The 16,546-nt window shown below is 39.0% G+C and overlaps 1 non-coding gene across 1 annotated transcript; it reads left to right on the top strand.

The window, feature by feature from the left end:
- Nucleotides 1-6,650: 6,650 nt before the first annotated feature.
- On the top strand, nucleotides 6,651-6,781 carry LOC114671197 (small nucleolar RNA SNORA38). Its single transcript, XR_003721084.2, has one exon. It is a non-coding gene; the product is annotated as a small nucleolar RNA SNORA38 (small nucleolar RNA).
- The last annotated feature ends 9,765 nt before the right edge of the window (nucleotides 6,782-16,546 follow it).

Raw genomic sequence — 16,546 nt, 5'->3', positions numbered from 1 at the left:
GCAAAAACGATGGGATTTTCTAGGTAGCAAATCATATGATCTATGAAGAGAGATAGTTTGCCTTCTTCTGTTGCTATTTCGATGCCTTTTATTTCTTCCTCTTGCCTGATTACTCTGGCAGGACTTTCAGTTCTATGTTGAATAGGAGTGATGAGAATGAGCATCCTTGTCTTATTATAGTTCTCAAGGGGAATGCTTCCTGCTTTTGCCATTCAGTTTGATGTTGGCTATGGAGTTGTCATAGATGGCTCTTACTATTTTGAGGTATGTTCCTTCAATGCTTAGTTTGTTGAGGGTTTTTAATATGAAGGCATGTTGAATTTTATCAAAAGCCTCTTCTGCATCTATTGAAATGATCATGTGGTTTTCCTTTTTAGTTCTGTTTATATGATGATTCACATTTATTGATTTGCATATGTTGAACCAACCTTGCATCCCAGGAATAAAGCCTACTTAACTGTAATGGATTAGTTTTTTGATGTGCTGCTATATTCAGTTTGCTAGCATTTTGTTGAGGATTTTTGCATCTATGTTCATCAGGGATGTTGGCCTGAAATTTTCTCTTTTTTTATTGTCTCTGCCAGGTTTTTTTCTTAAGTTCTGGGGTACATGGGCAGGATGTGTAGGTTTTTTGCACAGGTAAACTAGTGCCATGGTGGTTTGCTGCACCTATAAACCTATCACTTAGGTATCAAGCCAAGCATGCATTAGCTATTTTTCCTAATGTCTCCCTTCCCCCATCCCATCCCCAAAAGGCTCCAATGTGTGTTGTTTCCTTCCCTGTGTCTGTGTGTTCTCATTGTTCAGCTCCCACTTATAAGTGAGAACATGCAGTGTTTGATTTTCTGTTCCTGCATTAGTTTGCTGAGAATAATGGCTTCCAGCTCCATCCATGTCCCTGAAAAAGACATAGCCTGTTTCCTTTTTATGACTGCATAGTATTCCATGGCATATATATACCATTGTCTATCACTGAAGGGCATTTGAATTGATTCCATGTCTTTGCTATTGTGACTAGTGCTGCACTGAACATTCACGTGCATATATCTTTATAATAGAATGATTTATATTCCTTTGGGTATGTACCCAGTAATGGGATATCTGGGTCAAGTGGTATTTCTGGTTCTAGATCTTTGAGGAATCATCACACCATCTTCTGCAATAGTTGAACTAATATGCATTCCCACCAATAGTGTAAAAGCATTCCTATTTCACTACAACTTTGCCAGTATCTATTGTTTCTTGACTTTTTAAAAATTGCCATTCTGACTGGTTTGAGATGGTATCTTACTGTGGTTTTGATTTGCATTTCTCTAATAATCTGTGATGTTGAGCTTTTTTTCATAGGTTTGCTGTCCACATGAATGTCTTCTTTTGAGAAGTGTCTGTTCATGTCCTTTACCCACTTTTTAATGGTTTTTTTTTTCTTGTAAATTTGTTTAAGTTCCTCTGACAAAGGTCTAATATCCAGAATCTGCTGGGTTTTAATATCAGAATGACACTGGCCTCTCATATAATGAGTTAGGGAGGAGTCCCTCTTTCTCACTTTTTTGGAATAGTTTCAGTAGGATTGGTACCAGCTTTTCTTTATACATCCGGCAGAATTCAGCTGTGAATTCCTCTGCTCCAGGGCTTTTTCTGCTTGGTAGGCTTTTTAATACAAATTCACTTTCAGAACTTCTTATTGGTCTGTTTAGAGTTTCAATTTCTTTCTAGTTCAAACTTGGGAGGTTATTTTTCCAGGAATTTATCTATTTTTTCTAGGTTTTCTAGGTAAGCTGCACAGAGGTGTTCATAATAGTCTCTGAGGATTTTTTTTTTTTTTTTTTTTTGTATTTCTGAGATGTTGGTAGTAATGTGTCATTTGTCATTTCTGATTGTGTTAATTTGGATTGCTCTTTTTTTCTGTTAGTCTAGTTAATAGTCTATCAATCTTATTTATTCTTTCAAAAAACAAACTTTTGGTTTCATTGATCTTTTGTATGGTTTTTCATATCTCAGTTTCAGTCAGTTCAGCTCTGATTTTGGTTATTTATTTTCTTCTTCTGGCTTTGGGGTTGGTTTGCTCTTGTTTTTCTAGTTCCTCTAGGTGTGACATTAGGTTGTTAATTTGAGATCTTTCTAACTTTTTGATGTGAGTGTGTAGTGCTATAAACTTTCCTCTTAACACTGCTTTAACTGTCCCAGAGATTCTAATATGTTGTATCTTTATTTTCGTTAGTTTCAAAGAATTTTTTTATTTCTGTCTTAATTTCATTGTTTACTCAAAAGGCATTCAGAAACAGATTGCTTAATTTCCAATGTAATTGCATGGTTTTGAGAGATCTTCTTAGTATTGATTTCTATTTTATTGTACTGTGATCCCAGAGTGTGATTAATATGACTTTGGGTTTTTTTAAATTTGTTGAGAATTGTTTTATGTCCCATTGTGTGGTCAATTTTAGAGTATGTGCCATGTGCAGATAAGAAGAATGTATATTCTATTGTTATCAGGTGAAGTGTTCTATCAATGTCTGTTAGGTCCATTTGGTCAAGCGTTAAAAGTCCTGAATATCTTTGTTAGTTTTCTGCCTTGATGATCTGACTAATACTGTCAGTGGGGTGTTGAAGTTTGCCATTATTATTGTGTGGCTATCTAAGCCTCTTCATAGATCCCTAAGAACTTGTTTTATGAATCTGGGTGCTCTAGTGTTGGGTGCATATATATTTAGGATAGTTAAGTCTTCTTGTTGAATTGAACCTTTTATCATTATGTAAAGCCCTTCTTTGTTTTTTTTAATTGTTGTTGGTTTAAAGTCTGTTTTGTCTAAAATTAGAATAGCAACTCCTACACCTTTTTTATTTTCCATTTGCTTGGTAGATATTTCTCCATCCCTTTACTTTGAGCCTATGTGAGATAAGTTTCTTGAAGACAGCATACAGTTGGGTCTTGCTTCTTTATCCAACTTGACAATCTGTACTTTTTAAGTGGAGTGTTTGGCCCATATAAATTCAAGGTTAATATTGGTATGGATAGATTTGATCCTGTCATTGTCCCAACATCATTTTTGGATTATAGTAAGTAGATTTGCATAACCAATTCCCTATTGTTGGATATATACATTGCTGCCATTTTACTTTTCTGGTGACTGGAGCTTTCGGATGAGTAGCAAGGCCAAGAATCCCCAGGAGAAGACAGAGCACGAGAAGAGGATGGTTTGCAGTAAATGTGCTGGTACCAACTGGCGGTAATGCCAGTGGCAGATGGGGTCTCAAGAAGGAAGGGAGAGGAGGGGAATCATTTAGAGTAGGACAAACAAGTGGTCTTTATTCTTACACCATTGTTTCTCTGGATTAAGGACAAAAGTAATGGAACAACCCACAGCAGCCACAGTGATGTTTTACAATGTAATTCAGACACTCTATCTCCTCTAAAACAAAGTGTTTTTTCAAATCTTGACTTTAAAAATCCAGGATAAAGGTCTAGCACCTGTCTGCTTCTCTGTATGTCCTCATTTCTACCTCAGCACCTTTGCACTTTCTGTGCCCTTTGCCTGGAATGCTCTCTCCTCAGATCTTTGCATAATTCACTGCTCATAATTCAGGTCTTTGTACCTCCTCTGCAAGATGTTCCCTGACCACTGTATCTAAAACAGCTTCCCCCTACACCACTTTCCTGTAACTCTTTGCATGATTTGTTTTTCTGCGTGGCATTTACTTCTACATATTTGTTCATTTTCAGTCTTCCCTATGGAAGCATAAGCTATGTATGGAGAAGCCATGTTTGCTCGTTCACCAATGTATCCCTGGTGCTTAGAAGAGGACTTGGAATATAGTAGGTGCTCAGCATATATCTGTGGAATGAATGAATGAATCTCTAAGTTGACTTGAGGTGCTGGGGTCAACAACTATCCAAGGAGTAAAATAAGTCCACGTATTTCTGGTCCACGGTTGCTATGGTCTGAATCTCTCTCTCCCCCCAGTATTCATACATTGAAACCTAATCCCCAACATAGTGGTGTTAAGAGGCGGGGCCTTTGGGATGTGATTAGATGATGAGGGAAGAGTCATCATGAATGGGATTTGTGCCCTTACAAAATAGGCCCAAGGGAAATTACCCCTTTCACCATGTGAGGGTAGTGCTTCTAGACAGTAAGAAGTGAGCAGTCTGCAACCCAGAAAAGGACCCTCACAAGAACCCAACCATGCTGGCACCCTCATCTTGGACTTTCCAGCTTTTATAACTGTGAGAAATTAACTTCTGTCCTTGATAAGCTATGCAGTTGATGGTATTACAACAGCCAAACAGACTAAGACAACGGGGTACCACAGTGGTTAAGGCAGAAACAAAAGCATTCATTGGGATGCTGGCACCGTTACTCCCAGATGTGCAATCTTGGGTAAATTATTTTAGTTCTCTCTGCCTCAGTTTCTCCTTTTAGGAATGACAATGGTGTCTATTTTATAGGGTTCTTGTAAGGATTAAATGAGATAATGTATGTACATTGCTTAGCAGAGTATCTGGGACTTAGAAAGACCTCAATAAAAGTTTTTTTTTTATTATTCATAAATTAATTATTAAATTCTTCTCTCCTCATTGTTTCAGTCATTTATTCATTCAAATATCCACTCATTTATCTGTCCATTTTTTAGAGATGTTCTCATTCTTGCTTCTATTTATTAAATCCATCCACCCTCATACATCTATCTATTCATCTATTTGTGGTTTAAACAAACATTTATCAAGCTTATTTTAAAGGATTTCAAAGCAACAGTCAGAAAGAGTAGAAATATGAGGTTTAAACAGCATCAGCTTTTAAACACCTTTCTGTATCCAGCCGAGTTGTACCTGGGGCCCACTCAAGAATGAGTGCCATGCAGGACTGATGTTCAGCTGGTAGGCATTGGTATAGCTATGCCCACCCAATACAGCAGTTATTCCAAAAGCCTCCTTCTTTACAAGTCCTTAGGTAGGGGAGACCAAAGGCACTCAGGGATGATGCTGAAGATAATCATAATGATGATGATGGCAATAAAGACAGTGTACATGGGGCCAGGTGCAGTAGCTCACGCCTGTAATCCCAGCACTTTGGGAGGCTGTGGCAGGTGAATCATGAGGTCAGGAGTTTGAGACCATCCTGGCCAACATGGTAAAACCCTGTCTCTACTGAAAATACAAAAAAATAGCTGGGCATGGTGGTGGGTGCCTGTAATCCCAGCTATTCGGGAGGCTGAGGCAGAAGAATCTCTTGAACCCAGGAGGCGGAGGTTGCAGTGAGCCAAGATCGATCGTGTCACTGCACTCCAGCCTGGGCGACAGTGTGAGACTCCATCTCAAAAAAAAAAAAAAAAAAAAAAAAAAAAGACAGTGTACATAAATTTGACTCCTACTACATGCCAGATATCAATATTATTTTAAAGGATCTCAAGGCAACAGTCAGAAAGAGTAGAAATTTACACCCTTCTGTATCCCAACCAGTTGTACCTGGGGCCCACTCAGGAACACACAACTGGCCCCTTATCTCCAACATTTTCTCCTTCTGGTCCAGAGACACAGGCCCAAGGTCTCCGCTTCCATCCCTCCATCTCTCTGCAGCCCAGGGAATCCTTTGCTCTCTCAGCTTGTATCAGCATTTAGTTTGCAAATAGAGTTTATCTCTTCTGGGTCAGGAGGGCACACTTCACTCCAGCCTGAAGTGCTGCTGAAATCTCTTTGTCTATTTCACGTTAGAATATCGTTCCCTGAGGTGCCTAAAACACTCAGTGCTGAGGCCACCTCCCCCACCCAATCCAGCAGTTATTCCCAAAGCCTCTTTCTTTATAGATCCCTAGGGTGGGGAGACCAAAGGCACTCAGGAATGATGCTTCAAAAGATCATAATAATAATGATGACATTAAAGACAGTGTCCATGAATTTGACTCTTACTACATGCCAGGTATCAAGAACAGTATTCAAACATATTTCACAACCAGGACAACCCAACCAGTCAGAGTGGATGCTAGCTGCAGATAACCAGCACAGCTATACCAATGTCTACCAGCTGAACATCAGTCCTGCACGGCATATATGTCAATCAATGAAACCCCTCAGCAGGCTAGGAGGCAGTAATGTGAGCCCATTTAACAGATGCAGAAGTGGAAGCTCAGAGAGAAAAATATCACTTAGAGAAGAGATAAGCAGATCTGGGCTTTGCTGAGTCCTGAACTTGTTTGCTTACTGCCCATTTTGTGTATCTACATACTTATTTGCATCTATTATGAGAATATTTGCTTTACTTATTAAACTGATTTTTCTCATTCTTTACATTTCGAAAAAATTAAAACCTACAGTAAAGTTAAAAGAATAGTTTACTGAACACATACACCCTTCAACTAGATTCATGAAATTATCTGTTGCCCTCCCTCTCTCAGAAACACACACACACACACACACACACACACACACACTTACACATACACCGAGTCATCTGTTCCATAATGACATTTCAGTCGATGGAACACGTACATGATGGTGGTTTTGTAAGATTATAAAGGAGCTAAAAACTTTCTATTGCCCAGTGGTGTCTTTACCATTGTAACGCTGTACTGCAATATATTACTCAAGTTTTTGTGGTGATGCTGATGTAAAAAACCTACTGCACTTCCAGTCATATGCAAGTGTAGCACACACACCCTCCTACAAAGGCATGTCTATAGTTTCTTGTCTTCGGACATGTAAGAATTGGAGGCTCAGAAATGTGGACTTGGAGAAATCTGGGGCCAACTTTGTGCTCACAGGCTCCACATCAACCATGCCACATAGAAGAAAAAAATGAAAAAATATTTTACAAAAGTATAGCATATACAATTATGTACAGTATGTAATAATAATAAATGACTGTAACTGATTTATATATTTATTATACCATACTTCTTGTCACTATTTTTTAGTGTACTCCTTCTACTTAGAGTTTTTAAAAGTTAACCATAAAATAGCCGCAGGCAGCTCCTTCAGGAGGTATTCCAGAAGAAAGCATTGTTATCATGGGAGATGACAGCTCCATGCATGTTATTCCCCCTGAAGACCTTCCAGTGGGACAAGATATGGGGGTGGAAAACAGTGACGTTGAGAATCCTGACCCTGTGTAGGCCTAAGATAATGTATATATTTGTGTTTTTGTTTTTAACAAAAAAAAAGTTTTAAGAAGTTTTAAAAATTCATAGAATAAGGATATAAAGAAAGAAAGTGGCTGGATGCAGTGGCTCATGCTAGCATGTTGGAAGACTAAGGCAGGAGGATCACTTGAGGCCAGGAGTTCAAGACCAGACTGGGCAACATACGAGACCCTGTCTCTACGAAAAATAAAAATAGCCTGGCATGGTGGCGTGCAACTGTAGTCCTAGCTACTTGGGAGGCTGACGTGGGAGGATCACTTGAGTCCAGGAGTTTGAGGCTGCATTGAGCTATGATTGTGCTACTGCATTCCAACCTGGGCATCAGAGTAAGATCCTATTTCTTATACATAATATATTAATATATAACATAATAATACATATTATGTAAAAATATATTTCCTATATAATAAATATTTTGATTATACATTATAATATAAGACATTATACATTACATGTTAATATATAATATTTATGTGTATATATACACCTATGTGTGTGTATATAAACACACATATATTTTGTATAGCTATATAATGTGTTTTTGTTTTAAGCTAAGTGTTATTACAAAATAGGCAAAAAGTTTTTAAAAACTAAAAACATTTATAAAGTAAAAAAGTGGCAGCAAACTAAGGTTAATCTATTATTAAAGAAAGAAAAGTAAAAACTAAAAAATTGAGTATAACCTGTGTGTACAGTGTTTACAAAGTCTATAGTAGTGTTTAGTAATGACCTAGGTCTTCATGCTCACTCACCACTCACTCACTGACCCACCCAGAGCAACTTTCAGTCCCGCAAGCTTCATTCAATGCAAGTGCCCTATATAGGTTTACCCTTTGTTTTTCATATTGTATGTTTACTGTATCTTTTCTATATTTAGATGCACAAGTACTTACCATTGTGTTACAATTGCCCACAGTATTCAGCACGGTAACATGGTGTACAGGTTTGTAGCCTAAGAACTACATACGCTCAGTCATATCCCCATCGTTAAATGACACGTACTGCATACATACACATATTTTTTATTCCATTTATAAGTAAGTTGAAACTACCATGACAGTTCATCCCTAACTACTGCTTCCAATTTACACTGATCACACAGCACCACACATAATCCTGTTCCTGAAGCCCATGAAAGGTCTTCCTTTACCGCCCAGCCAGAAGTGACCACACCTGTGCTCCTAGACGTGCTCCAGATGCCTGTTGCTCACCTACGCCCCCTAATGGGAAACTCCTCACCTACAACCCTGTTGATGGGAGCCCATCCCCTGACAGAGGGACCAGGGAGATCTCTGTCCTACAGGGATCCCAGCCACCAGCTGGCAAGGGCCTGTGATTTGGGTGGGATAAGTCAATCAGACTGTTCCTCTTAGCAACTTCAACTGAGAGGAGGCATCGTTTCTGGGGAGTTACAGGCACTAGAACTTAAAAGCTCAGGTGGACTCAGGAGCTACTGTAAAGGTTGCAGTCATGAGCAACCAAAAGGAAGATGAAACAGCTGCACAAATGTAATTTAAAAATGTTTATAATAATAACAACTAATATTTATTGAGCATATAGTATGTGCTAAGCATAGAACAATTATCAACTCATTTTATATTGCCAATGGCAGTATATACATTATCATCTCACCTGTTGAGATTAAGGCACAGAGAAGCAAAGTAACTTACCTGGGGACACACAGCAAGCAACTGGAAGAGCCTATTTTTCTTACCACCATCCTGTTGGTTCCTGGTATGCACCTTGCCCTTCCTGAGGCCTACTGTTCTGCTTTCTCTAGACTCCCAAGAGATCTTTTTGCATCTTACAGCAAAGCCTCAGTTGTACTGGAGGTAATCAGAAAGGGTTTCTATTGGTTCCAATCAAAAGAAGCCTGACTGAAGCACCTAGACTTAGCTGGGACTGGGTTTCCTCAAGATTAACACTCACTCTCACCATTCTGACCGATTGCCTGCAAGTTTGCAAAGGGAGACTCACAATTTCTGGGGAGCTGAGAATGAGGCACGGGGACTAGTTATACATAAGCCATTATCAATAATTTTATATGCACACACTCTGTTGGATGGCTTCCTTATTCAGATGTCACTTTCGCTTCCTTTTATAAATGCAAAAGAAAAATTATCGGGGCTCTTACACTTGCACTGGTGACCTTACACAACATAACCCAATTTCCCAGAAAAGAAAAGGACTTGAATTTTCCCACCACTAAGCTTTTCAGGGAACTAAAGCTTGTTTGATTAGGGAGAGACTTTTTTTTTCTTTTTCTTTTTTTACTGTACTCAGGTAACCAACTTTTAGAAAATTAGCATTCTTCAAAGTACAGATAATGCAAATGACAGCAAACATAATTGAATGTCTCTCTGATGATTTAGGAGGTACTTCTGAATGTCACTCCCCTTTATTCAAGACTGTAAAAAAAATCTGTCTAATAAAATTAAAATTTTACATTTGCTTGTTAGAGCCTTCTGGGTGTTACATGGTTGTGGGACTAAGTCCAAACATAAATGTCACATCTAGTTTCTTGGGCTGTTTACCAAAATCATCTGAGTCACATTGAATGGTGAAAGAAGACACTCGGCCCACTGTCTGGGGTCAGTCTACTGATCCTACAGTAGAATGCCACTTCCAAGCTGGTCGTATGCCTAGACTGGCTCCTTTAAACAGTGGGATATTAGCACTGAATTCCAAGGGAGTTGAAGAGAACCATAATATTTTCATATTTGGGAGATGACAATTCCCATCAAGCAGAGGAATTTGAAGATTCATAGTTTGTATGTCACATTTGTTACACAGTGTCTTGTGCCTAGTAAGTACTCAGTAAATGGTAAATGGTAAATTCTCATAGTAGGAAAATGTATTAGAGCTTGAGAGAAGCCAAAAATTTGTTCTTCTGGGTAGCTCTTAAATATTCCAACTTGCATTAGTTTTCCTAGCAGATGGAAAATCTATTTTACTTCACATTGTTCCTTTTCAGAGAACAATTCGAGTCTCTCTTAGTGGATGGAGAAAGATGCAGAGAGAAGCAAGAAGAATGAAGGAGACTAGAAGCTGTAGGTTCAAGGAAGCTTTGGTACCACAAAAATTCACAGGACCGGAGGGCAAAAGCCTTGGGTTTGTGTCCTTACTCTTTTCAGCCAGCTCTTGGAAGTGACGCCTTCCACTATGGGACATGGCTTGGTGTTATGAACTGTTTTAATGAAAACCACATCTGTTCCTTTTTCAACTTTCTCCACTAGCTTATTTTTTTATTTATCCAGTGTTTATAAGGCATCTACTGTGAGCCTGAAACTGCTCTTGTTGCTGAAGAAATACCACCAGGAAATGAATCAGACCTAGATCTGCCTTCACAAAACCTTTCAAAGAAGTGCAGAGTTATGACAGGAATGCATGATGACCTCATCTAGTCTTGGGGGTAGAAGGGAGGAAGTTCAGGGAAGGCTTCCTGGAGGAAGTGACATTTAATCTGAGACCTGGAAGATAAGAAGTTAGCATTCAAGTTTTTCCTTGAGGAGCAACACAGAAAAAATGTTCCACCTTTCAAATGTGAGGTTAGCTCTCTAGCCTCCTTTCTTAGCACTGTCCTATGCTGTCACTCTACTCTGACCACAGTGGTCCACACTGAGGACTCATCTCCCATAATAACCTTCTCTTTCCTCAGAGCACGTAATTCTAGGCCCTTTATCATCCTAGCTGACCCCACTATCAACAGGCTTCATTTTGCCAAAACTTATAAAAAGGTGATGCATCTTCATTAATTTTTATCCTTGAACTCCCTACCAAGTGAACCAAGGATGAAAAATTATACATTGATGGCAACAACAACAACAACAACAAAATCAGAGTTTTCTTATATACACAAGGATCCACATCAGGAGTGCTTTTCTTTCTATTTGGAAGTGTTTCTAGAAATTGAATTATATGCCAAGTAATGAGCCAGATACTGAGAATAAGATGATTTCATGCAAGTCAGCTTCCCCAGGAAGCAGAAGTCCCGAGAGACTTAGGAATTCAAAGGGGTGACTGGGGAGTTATACATGCAAAAAGGAAAGGGAGGAAGCTGAACTGAGCAGGAGGAGACATCAGACACAACTGCGGACCTGATAAAGTCTCTACTAGCCAAACGGGGCTCTGGAATAAGCACTGCCCATTAGAGGAGGGACCCATTGAGCAGAAATGAGCAGGTCTTGTACCATCCACCACCTTTCTGAGTTATAGATTAGGGGCTGTCTTGAGAATAGCATGCCCTCACCTCTCATCATCTTGCTCAATCATTGGCCAGGGGTTCTCCTGAGAATACTGTAATCTTAGTTTAAAAATTGAGGCAAATACTGATTAAGCAAATAGCTGTAGGTTGTCAGTTAGCCTCGCCTCACTCATTGAAACTGGGCAATGAGTCCTTTCTTGAAGGAAGATCTAAACAGTACGTCTCCACATCTGCCACAAGGGTACACAAAAATGAAAAGATTGCTGCCCTGTGGAAGCCTGTAGCCTGGGGAGACAGACTCTGAGCTGCTAATTACACAACAAATATTTTAGTAATGATTATAATTTTTTTAAAGAAAGCATTCTTGTACATTGAAAACTACAAAGCACTGTTATAAAAAAATTTAAAAAGATCTAAAGAAATGGAAACATACCCCATGTTCATGGATTGGAACACTTCATATTGTTAAGGTGGCAGTACTCACAACCTAATCTACAGATTCAATGAAGTTGCTACCAAAATTCCAGCTGCCTTTATTGCAGAAATGGACAAGTTGACCATAAAATTCATATGAAATTGCAAGATACCCCAAATACCCAAAACAAACTTACAAAAGAAAAAAAAAGTTGGAGGATGTTCACTTCCCAATTTCAAAATTGACGGCAAAGTTACAATGAGCAGAACAATGTGGTGCTGGATATGATAGACACATAGATCAAAGGAACAGAATTGGAAGTCCAGAAATAAGCCCTTGTGTCTATAATCAACTATTTTCAACAAGAGTACTAATAACATTCTATGGAGGAAAGAATAATCTTTTCAACATATGGTCCTAAGACAAACACACAGACACACGCAAAAGAATGAAGTTTAGAACCCTACCTAAGACATATACAAAAATCAACTCAAAAGTGATCAGAGACCTAATTGAAAAGAGGAAGTCAACTTGTTCCTGTTTGCAGATGACACGATTGTATATTTAGAAAACCCCATTGTCTCAGCCCAAAATTTCCTTAAGCTGATAAGCAACTTCAGCAAAGTATCAGGATACAAAATTAATGTGCAAAAATCACAAGCATTCCTATACACCAATAACAGACAAACAGAGAGCCAAATCATGAGTGAACTCCCATTCACAATTGCTTCAAAGAGAATAAAATACCTAGGAATCCAACTTAAAAGGGATGTAAAGGACCTCTTCAAGGAGAACTACAAACCACTGCTCAACGAAATAAAAGAGGACACAAGCAATGAAAGAACATTCCATGCTCATGGATAGGAAGAATCAATATCATGAAAATGACCATACTGCCCAAGGTGATTTATAGATTCAATGCCATCCCCATCAAGCTACCAATGACTTTCTTCACAGAATTGGAAAAAACTACTTTAAAGTTCACATGGAACCAAAAAAGCGCCCGCATTGCCAAGACAATCCTAAGCAAAAAGAACAAAGCTGGAGGCATCATGCTACCTGACTTCAAACTATACTACAAGGCTACAGTAACAAAAACAGCATGGTACTGGTACCAAAACAGGTATATAGACCAATGGAACAGAACAGAGGCTTCAGAAATAACACCACACATCTACAACCATCTGATCTTTGACAAACCTGACAAAAACAAGAAATAGGGAAAGGATTCCCTATTTAATAAATGGTGCTGGGAAAACTGGCTATCCATATGTAGAAAGCTGAAACTGGATCCCTTCCTTACACTTTATACAAAAATTAATTCAAGACGGATTAAAGGCTTAAATGTTAGACATGACTAAAACACCAAAAGCAATGGCAACAAAAGCCAAAATAGACAAATGGGATCTAATTAAACTAAAGAGCTTCTGCACAGCAAAAGAAACTACCATCAGAGTGAACAGGCAACCTACAGAATGGGAGAAAATTTTTGCAATCTACCCATCTGACAAAGGGCTAATATCCAGAATCTACAAAGAACTCAAACACAATTACAAGAAAAAAACAAATAACCCCATCAAAAAGTGGGCAAAGGATATGAACAGACACTTCTCAAAAGAAGACATCTAGGCAGCCAACAGATAAATGAAAAAATGGTCACCATCACTGGTCATCAGAGAAATGCAAATCAAAACCACAATGAGATACCATCTCACACCAGTTAGAATGAAAATCATTAAAAAGTCAGGAAACCACAGGTGCTGGAGAGGATGTGGAGAAATAGGAACACTTTTACACTGTTGGTGGGACTGTAAACTAGTTCAACCATTGTGGAAAACAGTGTGGTGATTCTTCAAGGATCTAGAACTAGAAATACCATTTGACTCAGCCATCCCATTACTGGGTATATACCTAAAGGATTATAAATCATGCTGCTATAAAGACACATGCACACGTATGCTTATTGCAGCACTATTCACAATAGCAAAGACTTGGAACCAACCCAAATGTCCATCAATGATAGACTGGATTAAGAAAATGTGGCACATTTACACCATGGAATACTATGCAGCCATAAAAAGGATGAGTTCATGTCCTTTGCAGGGACATGGATGAAGCTGGAAACCATCATTCTCAGCAAACTATTGCAAGGACAGAAAACCAAACACTGCATGTTCTCACTCATAGGTGGGAATTGAACAATGAGATCACTTGGACACAGGGCAGGGAACATCACATACCAGGGCCGGTCGGGAGGTTAGGGGCTGGAGGAGGGATAGCATTAGGAGAAATACCTAACGTACATGACGAGTTGATGGGTGCTGCAAACCAACAGGGCACATGTATACCTATGTATCAAACCTGCACATTGTGCACATGTACCCTAGATCTTAAAGTGTGTGTGTGTGTGTGTGTGTGTGTATATATATATATATATATATATATATATATACATACACATATAAACGATCAGTGACCTAAATGTAAAAGTTAACTCATAAAACTCTTAGAAGGAACCATACATGTAAATCTTCATGACCGGTTTAGGCAACACTTTCGTAAATATGGAAACAGTAACACAAGCAACAAAAGAAAAAATTAAGTAAATTGAACTTCATCAAAATTAAAACCTTTCATGCATCAAAGGATACTATCAAAAAAGTGAAAATGGGTGGCTGGGCACAGTAGTTCACACCTGTAGTCCCAGCACTTTGGGAGGCTGAGACAGGATAATTGCTTGAACCCAGGAGGCAGAGGCTTCAGTGAGCCAGGTTTATGCCACTGCACTCTAGCCTGAGCGACAGAGTGAGATCCTGTATCAAAAAAATTAATAATAATAATAAAAAATGAAAAGGCAACCCATAGAATTGCATAAAATATTTGCAAATCACATAACTGATAAGAGTACGGTATCTAGATGATACAAGTCTTGTAACTCAAAAAAACAAAAACAAAAACAAAAACCAGAAAACCAAACAACCCAATTTTAAAGTGGGAGAAAGAATTGAATAGACATTTCTCCAAAGAAGATATGTAAATGGCACTAAGCACATGGAAAGATGCTTAACGTCATTAGTTACTAGGCAAATGCAAATGAAAACCAGAGATATCACTTCCCACCCACTAGGATGGCTACAAAAAAAAAAAGAGGAAATTATTAACTGTTGGTGAAGATGTGGAAAAATTAGAACCCTTGTACTCAAGAAGTCAAAGAACTACCATATGACACAGAAATTCTATTCCTAGCTATACACCTAAGAGAATTAGAAACATGTTCAAACAGAAGTTTGTGCACAAATGTTCATAGCAGTATTATTTCTGATAGGTAAAAACTAGAAATGCTCCAAATGTTCATCAGTGGATGAACGGATAAACAAAATGTGGTATTTCCATACAATGGAGTATTATTTAGCCATAAAAAAGAATGAAGTGCTAACACATCCCACAACATGGATTAACTGTGAAAATATTTTGCTAAGTAAAAAAACCCAGTCACAAAAGGCCACATATTATATAATTCTATTTATATGAAATGTCCAGAATAAACAAATCCATAGAGATAGAAAGTAGATTAGTGCTTGCCAGAGGCTGGGGAGAGGGAATGGGGAGTGACTGTTTGATGAGTACAGGATATCTTTTTGGGGTGATGAAAATGTTCTGGAATTGGATAGTGGTGATGGTTGCAGAGCATTGTGAATATACAATAAACCACTGAATGATATACTTTAAAATGGTTTAAAAAGCAAATTTTGTGTTATGTAGAAAAAAGTGAAGGAGAAAGAAGAGGTGCAGGGTGTGGTGAGAACAATCTAATAGGAGAGCCCTGCCTGATCTGGAACAGTCATGGAAGACTTAAAGATAAATGGCTTTTTAAAAATTATTCTCAAGGCCCATCTCCAACTTTCAGGGGTTATCTTGCCCCGACTGCTGGGGCTTTGATAACACAGGTTCCAGGGGTGGATGATGTAGGTGAAGATCCCCGACAAGGTCATTTTCTCTCCCCAACTGAACAGAAGGAAGAAAGAGCTGGGGGAGGAGAGGAAATTGTGTACAGGCATCACTTAGGAGGAAGACAGAGAGACAAGAAAACATTATTTTCTTCCTTTTGTCTCCAAAGCCAGGTGACAGAGAATGGAAATGGGGAATGTAGATCAAAATGTAATTTTCCCTTACAAGCTGCAGTGAGGCCCGGGGCTAGGGGGTGGCCTGCCCTGGGGAGCTGCTCACACGGCAATAACTCACCAGCAGCTCTGCACAAAAGCAGTGCTTATTAAAGGTCAAATGGAGCCAGCAGGGGGATAGTCGGGGGAGGGTTGATGGAAGCAATAAAGGGACACAAGAGAGACAGGGGGCCATTGGGAAGGGCTGATTCTGATTAAGAATTTGTCCCAAGCAAGGCAGAGGTCAGCCATTCAAGTCAGGAGGTAATGCCCCTGACACCCACCAGGGACCCCTGGGCTGGAAAATGCTGCCTTTGTCTTTACGAACCAAGAATTTCCCTGGCCCCATGCAAAAATCAATAATGAATCAATGAAACACTGGCTTGTATAAGAAACAATTATCAGCAAGCCAGAAAAACAGCATTGGGAGCCCTCTGCCTCTGCTCACCTACAAGGTGGATGGGGAGGTGGCTAAACTCTCAGAGGTCAGATAGCTGAGGAATGACCTAACCACCCAGGTGCCCAGGACTGGTTAATTCACCACCATCATCATCATCATCATCATCATCAACATCATGTAACTTCTACTACCTGTCAAACATTCTGCAGAGCTCACAATCTTACTGAATTTTC

The sequence above is a fragment of the Macaca mulatta genome, chromosome 11 (genome assembly GCF_049350105.2).
Source record: "Macaca mulatta isolate MMU2019108-1 chromosome 11, T2T-MMU8v2.0, whole genome shotgun sequence".
In the NCBI taxonomy this organism is placed as follows: domain Eukaryota; kingdom Metazoa; phylum Chordata; class Mammalia; order Primates; family Cercopithecidae; genus Macaca; species Macaca mulatta.
This window is presented reverse-complemented; position numbering and strand designations above follow the sequence as displayed.